The 13,786-nt window shown below is 39.7% G+C and overlaps 1 protein-coding gene across 5 annotated transcripts in view; it reads left to right on the forward strand.

Annotated features, from left to right (window-relative positions):
• Positions 1–13,786, forward strand: part of GABRA3 (gamma-aminobutyric acid type A receptor subunit alpha3) — a 401,316-nt gene that overhangs the window by 58,652 nt on the left and 328,878 nt on the right. For 2 of the 5 annotated variants that reach the window (XM_058290916.1, XM_058290919.1), the window contains exon 2: positions 10,719–10,752. The exons of the other annotated variants lie outside the window; for them this stretch is intronic. The gene's annotated coding sequence lies outside the window, so the exon portion shown is untranslated. The remainder of the gene's footprint in view (positions 1–10,718; positions 10,753–13,786) is intronic. 5 annotated transcript variants of the gene reach the window in all.

Consider the following 13,786-nt stretch of genomic DNA (forward strand, 5'->3'; position numbering starts at 1 on the left):
TCCTTACCGTTGCACCTGGGGGACAGCCACTGCTCTCCTAGGGACCACGACAGAGCCCCCCCTGGCCAGTAACCCAGTACCCCCCCAGCTGTTGTTTTTAATTGTTTCCACTATGAGTATATCCAAACATTTCCATGCACCCTGGACACATGCCCTGTATAACTCCCTGTCAACCATATATTGCCTGTCAATAACATCCCATACCAGTATTCCTCCGCTGCCATTGTTAAACCACTCTGTGATCCAAAACTTCCTGAAAAGAGAAGCCCATATAATATCAGGTTCCCTTACTAGTAAAATGGAATATAGCAATGAGTTTAAAGGTTGGATATAGAATACATATTGATTTGGAAAAATTCTACATCCTAACTTTTTCTTTTCTTTTTTCCTAATTATTGAGCTTCTCTTTGCAAGAGCCCTAGATCACAGTAATTCATATATACAATATACAGTACTCCCACACATCAACCATAAAACCTTTTCCCTTCCACAGCGATAAACTTTTAACTTATTCATATCATATTTACTGAAACTGGTGTACAGACTCCGAGACAATAGCTTTCAAATAAGGTGACATCTATGCTTACATTGTGGTCCATACTTTAGGCTGTACAGTTTTCTAAATTTTTTAGTTATCCTATGTTTTACATTATGGTTTACATTATTAGTCTGTTAACCCCTATATGTTTTTGGTGTAATATTACATGTTTTATATCCATCCTTGTGTACTCCCGCGAAACTCCTCTCTTGCCCCCACATTTACCTTGGTTCCAACCATTCAACATCCATTTCCCCCTCCCCTTGGGGCCCACAGCAACAGCCAATCTCCATTTCCCGAGGAGCCATGTCCAGAGATACTTGCAACAGTGTTCAGGGCCTGACTTGCTCAACTGCCCTAAAGCCCTGGGAGCCACCCTTTCTCTCGAGAGATACAGTTCCCTCTATTTGATGGCATTAGTCCTCCCCAGGATGTGGGTCCACCCCTACTCTCACTACTTGGATCTCTACCCAATGGTACAACCCACCCTGGCAAAATGAGCACTCAGACACTCCCCAGGAGTCCGTCCCGCGTCAGACCATCCCCTCCGAGCATCCTAAACAGGTAACCCTCCTAATTATATTTTGATACGGTTTTCTCAGCATTTTACTCTCAAACAATACCTGACAATCTCCTATGTTCGTATGTTGCCCCTCCCTCTCCCGAATTTTTTGGGCAATATTACCCATCTGCCCATCCCCAGCCCCCCTCAAACCCACAAAGCCCCACCCAAAGGCAACCCCTTGCCCCCATTTTATCTCTTCTTTGTGCTCATACTTGCCGCCAGCTCATCATAGATTCTACCCCTACAGACATCAGCTCACATCCTTCCTCCTCCCCCCGAATTCTTGTAAAACTATCTTCCAGTCTCTAGCTCTCTGAGGCTGCTTGCTTATTTCATATCATTGAGGTCATATAGTATTTGTCCTTCAATGCCTGGGTTGCTTCACTTAGCATAAGGTTCTCAAGATTCATCCATATTATCACGTGTGTTTGTAGTGTATTTGTTCTTATAGCCGAGGAGTATTCCATTGTATGTATATACAACATTTTATTGATCCACTCATCTGTTGATGGGCATTTGGGTTGATTCCAACTTTTGGCGATAGTGAACAATGCTGCTATGAACATTCGTGTGCATATATCATTTTGTGTCCTTGTTTTCAGTTCTGCTGGTTATATACCCAGCAGTGGAATTGCTGGGTCATATGGCAAATCTATGGCTAGTTTTTTGAGAAACCACCAAACTGTCCTCCAGAATGGTTGGATCCTTCTGCATTCCCACCAGCAGTGGATGAGTGTTCCCCTTTCTTCACATCCTCTCCAGCATTTGTATTCTTCTGTTTTTTTCATAGCTGCCAATCTTATGGGAGTAAGAAGGTATCTCATTGTAGTTTTGATTTGCATTTCCCTGCTGGCTAATGATTTGGAGCATTTTTTCATGTGCTTTTTAACCATTTGTATTTCTTCTTTGGAGAAGTGTCTGTTTAAATCTTTTTCCCATTTTTTAAATGGGTTGTTTATATTTTTATTTTCAAGATATAGGAGTTCTTTATATATGCAAGTTATAAGTCTCTTATCAGATATATGGTTGCCAAATATTTTCTCCCATTGTGTGGGTTCCCTTTTTACTTTCTTGACAAACTCCTTTGAGGTGCAGAAGGCTTTAATTTTGAGTAAGTCCCATGTAACTATTTGTTCTTCTGCTGCTCATGCTTTTTTTTTTCTTTTAAAGATTTATTTATTTAATTAATTCCCCCTCCCTCCCCTAGTTGTCTGTTCTCTGTGTCTATTTGCTGCGTCTTGTCTCTTTGTCTGCTTCTGTGGTCGTCAGCGGCACGGGAAGTGTGGGCGGTGCCATTCCTGGGCAGGCTGCTCTTTCTTTCACGCTGGGCGGCTCCCCTGGGCAGCTCTCCTTACAGGCACACTCCTTGTGTGTGGGGCTCCCCTACGCAGGGGACACCCCTGCATGGCATGGCACTCCTTGCGCACATCATTGCTGCGCATGGGCCAGCTCCACACAGGTCAAGGAGGCCTGAGGTTTGATCTGCGGACCTCCCATGTGGTAGACGGACGCCCTAACCACTGGGCCAAGTCCATTTCCCTGCTGCTCGTGCTTTTGGTGTGATATTCATGAAGCCATTTCCTATTACAAGGTCTTGTAGATGTTTCCCTACACTGCTTTCCAAGGTCTTTATGGTCTTGACCCTTACACTTAAGTCTTTGATCTATCTTGATTTGATCTTTGTATAAGGTGTGAGATGGTAATCCTCTTTCATTCTTCTACATATGGATATCCACTTCTCCAGGCACGATTTGTTGAATAGGCCATTCTCTCCCAGTTGAGAGGGTTTGGTGGATTTATCGAATATTATATGGCTTTCAATTCGATTCCATTGGTCTGTGTGTCTCTCCTTATGCCAATACCATGTTGTTTTCACTACCATAGCTTTGTAGTATGTTTTGAAGTCTGGTAGTGTGATTCCTCCAATTTCCTTTTTCTTTTTCAATATGTCTTTGGCTATTCGGGTCCTATTTCCTTTCCAAATATATTTCATAGTTAGTTTTTCTAGTTCCTTAAAGAAGGGTGTGTTGATTTTTATTGGGATTGCATTGAATGTGTAGATCAGTTTTGGTAGGATAGATATCTTAATAATATTTAGTCTTCCTATCCATGAACAGGGAATATTCTTCCATTTATTTAGGTCTTCTTTGATTTCCTTGAACAGTCTTGTATAGTTCTCAGTGTATAAGTTTTTTCATCTTTAGTTAAATTTATTCCTAAATACTTGATTTTTTTATTTACTATTGTAAATGGTATTTGTTTCTTGATTTCCTCCTGATCTTGCTCATTATTGGTGTACAGAAATGCTACTGATTTTTGCGCATTGATCTTATAACCTGCAACTTTACTAAACTCATTTATGAGTTCTAGAAGCTTTGTTGTAGACCTCTCAGGGTTTTCTATGTATAGGATCATGTCATCTGCAAATAATGATATTTTGACTTCTTCCTTTCCAATTTGAATGCCTTTTATATCTGGTTCTTGCCTCAGTCCTCAAGCAAGTATTTCTTAGACAGTGTTAAATAGAAGGGGAGACAGTGGGCATCCTTGTCTTGTTCCTGACTTTAGAGGGAAGGATTTTAGGATTTCTCCATTGTAAACAATGTTGGTTGTAGGTTTTTCATATATACTCTTTATCATGTTCATAATATTTCCTTGTATTCTGAACTTTTGGCGTGCTTTAATCAAGAAAGAGTGCTGTATTTTGTCAGTTGCTTTTCTGCATCTATAGATATAATCATGTTATTTTTTTTCTTCAAACTGTTTATATGGTGTATTACATTGATTGATTTTCCTATGTTGAAACATCCTTGCATACCTGGCATGAATCCCACTTGGTCGTGGTGTATAATTTGTTTAATGTGTTGTTGAATACTATTAGCAAGTATTTTGTTAAGTATTTTTGCATCTAGGTTCATTAGAGAAATTGGTCTGTAATTTTCCTTTCTTGTGGTGTCTTTGTTTGGCTTTGGTACTAGGGTAATGTTGGCATCATAGAAGGAGTTAGACAATGTTCCTTCTGTTTTGATATTTTGGAATAGTTTCAGCAGGATTGGTGTTAGTTCTTTCCAGAATGTTTTGTAGAATTCACCTGTGAAGCCGTCTGGCCCTGGGCTCTTCTTAGTTGGGAAGTTTTTAATGACTGATTCTATCTCTTTACTTGTGATTGGTTTGTTGAGATCATCCATTTCTTTTTTCGTAATTATAGGCTGCTTATGTGTTTCTAGGAATTTGTCCCTTTGCTCTGAATTGTCATTTTTGTTGGAATATAGTTTTGCAAAGTATCCTCTTATGATAGCCTTTATTTCTGTGGGGTCAGTGCTGATATATCCTTTCTCATTTCTTATTTTGTGTATTTGCATCTTCTCTCTTTTTTTCTTTGTTTGTCTCGCTAAAGGTTTGTCAATTTTATTGATCTTCTCAAAAAACCAGCTCTTGGTCTTGTTTATCTTTTCAAGTGCTTTCTTATTTTCTATTTCATTTAGTTCTGCTCTTATCTTTGTTATTTCCTTCCTTCTTCTCCTGTGGGATTACTTTTTTGTTTTTTTCTTATTCTTCCAAATGTGCAGTTAGTTCTTCAATTTTTGCTCATTCTTCTTTTTTGATATATGAATTTATGGCTATAAATTTCCCTCTCAGTACTGCTTTTGCTGCATCCCATAAATTTTTGTATGTTGTGTTATCATTATCATTTGTTTCAAGGTAGTCATTGATTTCTTTTGAGATTTCCTCTTTGACCCAATGTTTTTCCAAGAATGTCCTGTTTAATTTCCAAATCATGGTAAGATTTCGATCTTTCTGAATTCATTAATCCTTTCTTTGTTGCCTAGCATATGGTCTATCTTGGAGAATGATCCATGTGCACTTGAGGAAAATGTATATCCTGCTGTGTTTGGGTGTAATGACTGGTCTATGTCTATTAGATCCACCTCCTCTAATATACTGTTCAAATATTTTGTTTCTTTAGTGATTCTCTTTTGAGATGTTCTGTCCAGAGTTGATAGTGGTGTATTAAAATCCCCCACTATAATTGTAGATGCATCTATTCTTTCACTTAGTTTTTCCAGCATTTGCCTCACATATTTAGAGGCGCCCTTGTTAGGAGCATAAATATTTATGATTGTTCAATTTTTTTGACAGATTGTCCCTTTCACTAATATGTAGTATCCTTGTTTGCCTCTCACAATTGTTTTGTATTTACAGTCTATTTTGTCCGATATTAATATAGCTACTCCTGCCTTTTTTTGGTTATTGTTTGCTTGTAAGATTGTTTTCCAGCCATTCACTTTCAGCCTCCATGAGTCTCTGGGTCTAAGATGTGTCTCTTGTAGACAACATATAGATGGGTCATATTTCCTTATCCAATGTCCCAGTCTGAATCTTATGATAGGTGAGTTTAATCCGTTGATATTCAGTGTTATTACTTTCAAGGAATTATTTATGTTAGCGATTTTTTTTTTAGCTTTTATTATTATTTTTTTTTATTTTTTATTTTTTTATTTTATTGACTTTGTAATAATATTACATTAAAAATATATATGTGACGTCCCATTCATCCCCACCTCCCCACCCCACCTCTCCCCCCCCCCCCCAGCAAAACTCCCTCCCATCATCATGACACATCCATTGGATTTGGTAAGTACATCTTTGGGCACCTCTGCACCTTATAGTCAATGGTCCACATCATGGCCCATACTCTCCCCCATTCCATCCAGTGGGCCCTGTGAGGATATACAATGACCAGTGATTGCCTCTGAAGCACCATCCAGGGCAGCTCCATGTCCCAAAGACGCCTCCACCTCTCATCTCTTCCTGCCTTTCCCCATACCCATCAGCCACCATGTCCACTTTTCCCAATCCAATGCCACCTCTTCTATGTGGACATTGGATTGGTTGTGTCCATTGCACCTCTATGTCAAGAGGAGGCTCAGATTCCACATGGATGCTGGATGCAATCCTCCCACTTTCAGTTGTAATCACGCTAGGCTCCATGGTGTGGTGGTTGTCCTTCTTCAACTTCATCTTAGCTGAGTGTGGTAAGTCCAATAAAACAGATTGTAGGTGCTGGAGTCTGTTGAGGCTCAGGACCTGGCTATCACATTGTCAGTCCAGAGATTCAAATCCCCTAAATATTTTGATTGGATTTGAGTTTGTCATATTTTGTTTGCTTTTTTTCCCCTTCTCTTTTTGTCTTTTTAGTTGCTCTTACACTGTCCTCCAACTCTGCCTGTCCTGTTTTTTCCTTTCTTCCTGCAGAACTCCCTTTAGTATTTCTTGAAGGGGAGGTTTCTTCTTGGCATACTCTTTCAGTTTCTGTTTATCTGTGAATATTTTGAACTCTTCATCATTTTTGAATGCTAGTTTAGCTGAATAGAATATTCTTGGTTGGAAATTTTTTTTCTTTTAGTACCTTGAGTATATCATACCACTGCCTTCTTTCCTCCATGGTTTCAGATGAGAAATCAGCACTTAATCTTATGGAGCTTCCCTTGGATGTAATGGTTTTCTTTTCTCTTGCTGCTTTTAGAATTTTCTCTTTATCTTGAACATTGGATAACTTGACAAGTATATGTCTTAGGGTGGGCCTGTTGGGGTTAATGATGATTGGGGTGCGCTGTGCTTCTTGGATATGTACATCTGCCTCTTTCATTAGATTTGGGAAATTTTCAGCCATTATTTCCTGCAACACTCCTTCTGACCCCTTTCCCTTCTCTTCTCCTTCTGGAATGCCTATAATACGTATGTTTGAGTGTTTTGCATTGTCATTCAGGTCCCTAAGTCCTAGCTGGATTTTTTCTATCTTTTTATCAACCAATCTACTATTTGTTTGATTTCCGATGTACTGTCTTCCACATCACTAATTCTCTGCTCTGCCTCTTCTAGTCTGCTGATATTTGCTGCAAGTGTATTTTTGATTTCTTGAACTGTGTTGTTCATTCCTATCATATCTGTTATCTTTTTGCATATGTCTGCAATTTCCCCTCCAATTGTTGTCTTCATGTTGTTAACCTCTTCCTTTACTTCATTAAATTTGTCGGTGATAATTGTTCTGAGATCTTTAATTACTTGTGCGAAGTTCTGCTCCCCTTCCTGGTTTTTAGTTTGTTCATTGGATTTAGCCATGTTTTCCTGATTACTGGTTTGGTTTATAGATTTTTCTTGCTGTCTGGTCATCATTTTATCTTGACGGGTTTAATCAGTTCCTTAGCTTCTTTGTCTAGTCTTGGGAATTAATTAGCTGTTGTCTTTGTGTAAGTGTTATATCTTCTCTTTGTCACTTTGTTCTTCTTATTCTAATTTCTTATTGCAGGTTGAGTTCACTTTAAAGGAAAGTATTAGGGCTAGGGAAAGGCAATTGTGTAAACAAGGAAAAAGTGTAAAGTAGTATTGGTGATAAATGTTAACAGAGCAACAATATGAGCTCTGGGATGATGGATATTAGATTCATGTAAGTTGTGTAGAGTTATAGCAGTAGGTAGAGTACCTATAATGAGGTAGTTGACTGAATATGGGAGGAATATGGTATAAATTAAAAAGCTATTTTTTTCATGAGAGAGGGAAAGAGAAAAGAAAGGCAATAGTTTCAAGAGTGGATAAAAGACAGAAAACAAAACAAAGGTATTAGAATTCAAGAGTTAGACACTTTGGGGATCAAAGAAAGGGAGGTGGAATATAGGAGAGACAGTAGATGATGGAGGGTATCAAGATGTAGGGGAAAGGAGATAGTGTAAGTAGCCAAAATCAATTCACACAGAAATGAGGCAGCGGAGGATGAGGAAACCCAGCAAATGTGAGGTGTTCCCTGCAGCACCTATTGTATAATTAAGATAAAATAAAATAAGAAGAAAATGAGGGACAAGAGAGAGAAAAAAAAAAGAGAAGAAAGGAAGAAAGGAAAAGGGGGTGGGTAAAGGGAGGGGAACAAGAAGGGAAAAGAAAAAATAAAGATATAGAACAACCACAACAGCATCAAAAAAAAAAACCCCCTAAATAACTGAAAAAAAAAAAGACTTTGGGGGATACGCTAGGAGAAAAGACTAGGAGATAATCCAATGTTAGCAATCAGGATATTAAAAAATAAAAAACATAAAATAAAAATAAAATCAAACAGAAAAAATGCAAACGTTGAGGGCTAGGATATTCAAGGACCTCAGATGGACCTCAGGGCATGATGGATTCAGGGATGTAAAGTCTGAGATATTGAAGGCTCAAGAGGTGTGAGTCTCTGGGGTGTGGGCCACCAGGGTTTAGGGGACTCAGACCTGGCAACCTCAAATCTGGTTAACAGGGAGCCTGGGAGCACCGCAGTGCAACACAGCCTTCAGGGATCCCCGCAGCTGGGTGCCAGCCCTATAGGAGAGGTCACATCCGCAAACTCTAACCTATGTGTCTGAACCCCTCAATTCACTCACTCACTGGGTCTATTCTGTGGCTGTATCACCAATTCGATTCCAGGGCACCTCCCACCCTGTAAGCCCCCAGTACGGCCACCCGGGGGCACCTCTACAATGCAGCCAATTTAATGACGCAGATCAGTAGGCAGGCCCAGGGGTGGGGCTCCAGCCAGAAACCCTGATAACAGAGTCCAAAACTGAAATTCTCACACTTCGCAAAATATTCCCTAATCGGCTTCCAGACGTCTTCCACCCTGCAGGCCCTGAAACAGTCTCCTGGTGATGTCTCTTTATTGTGAACAATTTAAAGTTGCTTCAGATCGGCAGCCGGCCTTGGGGGGGCGGGGCTCTAGGCGGAAGCGCTATTATTTGTGTCCGCAATCAAAAATTCCCCGCTTCGCAAAAAAAACTCCCGTTTTTCCCCCCAAATCAGTCTGCGAAGGCCTCCTGTCCTGTTAACCCCCCAATAGCCCACTCAGGTCTTATGAATTCCCCAGTACCACAGAGCCTCCAGAAATTGCCACCGCAGCGCCGGTGCCGCGGCTCCACCCACCCCAGGAGGGAGCGTCCTGTGCGCAGCCCCCACCTCCGTGTAATAGAGTCCCAGTTATATCTTATCCACAAATTTTCTCTGTTACCTTCCCACCAAATCAATGTCCAGATACCTCCTGCCATGCAAAATCCCAAAACAGCCTGGTCCCGAATAATTTCCAATGCTGCCCAGCCGCTTCTTCGCAGGAGAGAATCTCAGGTGTGCTCACTCAGCCACCATCTTGCCCTGCTCCTGAGATTTCCCTTTGACACTTTATTATTCTATTTCCTTGTTGTTGTTTATGTTCCCTTGATGGAAGAGGATTAGGGCCAGAGAAAGTGAATGGTGTAAGAAAAGAAGCAGTAATAATGATAGTAAATGTTAGAGGAGTTACCATATAAGACCTAGGAAAATTTATATTTAACTCATGTAAGTAGTGTAGATTAATAGGAATAAAAATGTGAAGTACATACAATGAAATGGGAAACTAAATATAAAGAAGTCTATAGAATGAATTAAGAGGTTCTATTGATGAGGAGAGAGGGAAAGAGAAAAGACAGGACCAAAAGACAAGGACTTAATAAAAGAAAGAAAATAGAAGAATTAGACATAAAAAGCCAGAAAAATTGGGGACTGAACAACCAGAGGTGGAATGTAAGAACAACCACAGACAGTGGAAGATAGAAAGAAGTAGGAAGGAAAAGAGCATCAGTAGCCAAAATTGGTACACACAGAAAAGAGGAAATCAATGAAGAGGAAACACAGCAAACAAGAAAGAAGCCAGCAGCACATAATTAAATAAAAATTGGTGTGTGGGGGTGAGAAAGGTGAAAGAAAGACCAGAAACAAAACAAAACAAAAAACACAAAGAAATGCAATAGGGAGCAGTCAAACAAAAACTAAGGAAAAACAGCCTTCCCTTTAGGTCCCTGTGGAGCTTACCAGGCTGCTGGTGTTTCTCAATTAATTACCCTGCAGCCTTCCCTCTGCAGGTTTTAAAGTGCATTTTGTGAGTAAATTAAGTTAATTTTTTTACTCTATTTTTTGTCTTTTTTTAAAAAAGATACATAGATCATAAAAAATGATACATTAAAAATATGAGGTTTCCATATACTCTCCCCACCCCCACCCCCACTCCTCCCAAATCAACAACCTCTTTTATCATTGTGGTACACTCATTGCATTTAGTGAATACATTTTGGAGCACTGCTGCACTTCATGGATTATAGTTTACATTGTAGTTTACACTCTCCCCCAGTACATTCAATGGGTTATGGCAGGATATATAATGTCCTGCATCTGTCCCTACAATATCCTTTAGGACAGCTCCAAGTCTTGAAAATGCCCCCACATCTCATCTCTTCTTCCCTCTCTGTGCTATCAGCAAATACGGGGCAACTTTCTCCAGATCAATGCTACATTTTCTTCCATTACTAGTGACAATATTTCTATAATAGAATACCAGTAAGTCCACTCTAATCCATATTTTATTCCTCCATCCTATGGACCCTGGGATGGTGATGTCCACTCCACCTCTAAACCGAGAGGATACTTAGCTCCCACATCGTTGATGGATGCTATTCTCCTGCTTTCAATTGTAGGCACTCTCATTTCCCTGGTATGGTGGTTGACCATCTTCACCTCCCTGTTAAATTTTAAAACAAAAGTAAACTTTTTTGTTTTTTTTAGGAAAAATAAGAGACCCAAGGAAAGCTAATATAAGGTAAATGTCTATGTTTTCCCTTTCCTAAAGTATCAGTAGGATGTTTGATATCCTATTGGATCACTACTCTAATAGGAACCAGGAGTTGAACTAGGATCTTTTATATTCAAGATGGAAACTTCCCCAATGAGCTAAACTTTCTTGTTGGGTAAGTTACCTCTTCAGAAAGCTCTCTGGTCATTTCCCTTGGGCAGGTTTGTTTCTTAGCAGTTGTAAAAATTCCTGCTGATTAGGAGTCTGTCTTGGCCCCCTTTCTATTCTTAATGTTTTCTCTCCCAGGGCAGCAGGATGCAATAGCCAGTGTGAGTGTTCCCTTTTGAAATTCAAATGTGACTGTGGTGACTTAACTCATTGCATAAAAAAATGACTCTCAATCCTCTTCAAGAGCACCCACTCCTTCCAGGGACCCTAAATATGCTCTTGGAAGCCTATTAAGCACTTCCTACTGCCCACCTCCCTTAGGGGAATTGCACAGGACTAGTTAATTGTCTGACTCCACCTTCTCCCAGACCAATTTTCCCTATTCCAGGGTGGTTAGGTAGATCGGCTGCTTCAGAAGATTCACCTCTCCCCTCTTTCAGATGTTACCTTGAGCCAGCTGGCATGCTGCTCAAAGCTCAAAAAGGGGGTCCTGGCAATTGAGCTGGCAGAAAGGAACCCACTCTCCACCCTTCACCAGAACTCTCCCACTCTTGGAGAATGCCTCCTAAGGCTGGGTGACCAGTGGTAGTTGGGGCTCACTGTGGCTTCCTGCCCTTAGGGTGGGGTTTAGCCATTCCACAGTTCCAGCCTCACGGGCCAGAATCTCACGGTTTTACCTTGAGCTACCGATCTCTTTGCCTTGTTCTCTCCAGATCATTGCCTTGAAGCCTCCTCCTCTGTGCGTTCCCAAAACAGCTCACTGTGGAAGACTCTTTCCTGACTCAGTCGTTTTCAGGAGAGTCAAATGATGAGTGTGCACTTAATCCAATACCATCTTGCCCCTCCTTCTAGTCATAGCATTTTTGAAGTCATTCTGAACAAGCAGGAAATCCCTGCCTCAACTCCTGGTTTCCTGTGATGGTCTAACTTTGCTGCCTTGCTACTTATTAAATACTATTGTTTTCTGTTATCCCACAGGAGTTGTATTCCTCGTTGCCTCTACCTATTTCCTAGTAGATAAGTGGTTTCAGGCCTCACCCTATTGTGTTAATTTTTTTTCTGTTTCAGCTCCGTGAAATATTTCTTTCCCTTTCTTCCTCTTCTTTGGTTTGTTTTACAATTGTGGTTGTGCTTTCTTTTTAAATATATGTTTTATGTTTTAGCTATCAAGTCTGCATTCCATGTTTGGCACTAAACGAGGGATTTTTCTCATGAATTCAGTGCTAACATGGCATGAAGGTCTCTTGGGATTTCCAGATGCGTAACAATTTCTTCTTCAAATAATGACTACTTGCTATTTGGGGACTTAGTTATGAAGAGTTCTTCTTGATGAGTTTCTGTACTTAGTATGTAATCAAAGATGCTAGCATTCATAAATCTGAAGATTATTCTAGGCTGTGCAGCAATGTATGCATGAGTCTCTCTCAGGCTTGGTCAGGCAGGTAGGAGTATTTTACTATGTAAAGAAGAAAATTGGACTTGCCTAAAACCAGGCCTGCAGACTGATATCACAGGAAATTTCATATGTCAGGTAACCTGCAGTGGTTACTTCAGTAGTGGAGTCTTAATGTGACAGATAGGAGGAATGAAAAACAGCAATGTGGAAAAATCATGGTCACCAGATTGATATTGGAACCTGAAACAGAAACAGAGGAAATGGATGAGGAAGCAACTCATCTTTTGGCTAAAGATAAAAGTTTTGTTTTGTTCCAGCAAGGTGAATTAGACTAATGGAGGCTTTGCCAGTTTCTGAGGTGGGAAGGCATGGTATCATTGCATTGAAGGTATTGAAAGGAGGGCAGTGAGCAGCAAAGTAGTATGATTTGAAGCTGAAGAGATAGGAATTTGCTAATTCTTAAAGGACCTTGTAGGCCCAATATAGCCTTTTTCACAAGAGTAGTTAGGGGATCTTTGAATTGTTTTAAGCAAGGGAGTAAAGCAATCTGATTTGCATGTTAATAGCCTCCTCTGAAATCTGTGTGAAGAATGGATTAATGGGGCAGAAGGGCAGCAAGAGGCAATGTCTATAACACAGGCTAGGGTCGTATCTGGATATAGAGAAGAGAGGGGTTTGAGAAATACATTGGAGGTATATTGATAGGAATAGTAAATAGAATACCTAGCAAACATTAGGAAGTTTGGTATGGTTGACTGTTCTTTTAGTGTTTTGTTTTTTCTCAATTTATTTCTTACCAGTTTTTCTGATTTGTCTCATTTACTCATACATATGGAGTTATTCTTCTTGCCCTTCTTTTAATCCAATTTTTTTCCTTTAATTCTCAAGTTTCTGCTTTCTCCTACTGACTACGGCTGTTTTAATTTTTTTTATTTTTTATTAGAGAAGTTGGGAATTTACAAAACAATCCTGCAAAAAATACAGGATTTGCATAAACCACCCCACCACCAACTCCATGTATTGGTGTGGAACATTTGTTACTACTGGTGATAACACTTTTTAAATATAATTGTACTATTTTTAAAAACAGTAACCTTTGTTACAGTTGATAAAAGATTATTCAAACAGTTCTATATATTGTGCATTCCTTACATCACATGTATTTTTCCCATATACCACCCTATTATTACCACCTTTTATTACTATTGTACATTTGCTGTAATTCATGAAAGAACATTCTTATACTTGTGCCACTAACTACACTCCTTCATTTACAATAGGTTCACTGTGTTGTACAGTCCTAGGTTTTATTTTTAATTTCTATTCTAGTAATATATACTCTCTAATGTTTCCTCTTTTAACCACATTCAACTTGTGCCCAACTACCTTCATCAACCTCTTCATTTTATGTCTTTGCCTTCCACATTGGTAACCCATTAAAAACATTCTTCATTTCCAGTGGTGGTCTGTGTTGTTCCCTCCCTCTCCCCCAATTCC

Source organism: Dasypus novemcinctus, chromosome X (genome assembly GCF_030445035.2).
Source record: "Dasypus novemcinctus isolate mDasNov1 chromosome X, mDasNov1.1.hap2, whole genome shotgun sequence".
NCBI classification, from domain to species: Eukaryota; Metazoa; Chordata; class Mammalia; order Cingulata; family Dasypodidae; genus Dasypus; species Dasypus novemcinctus.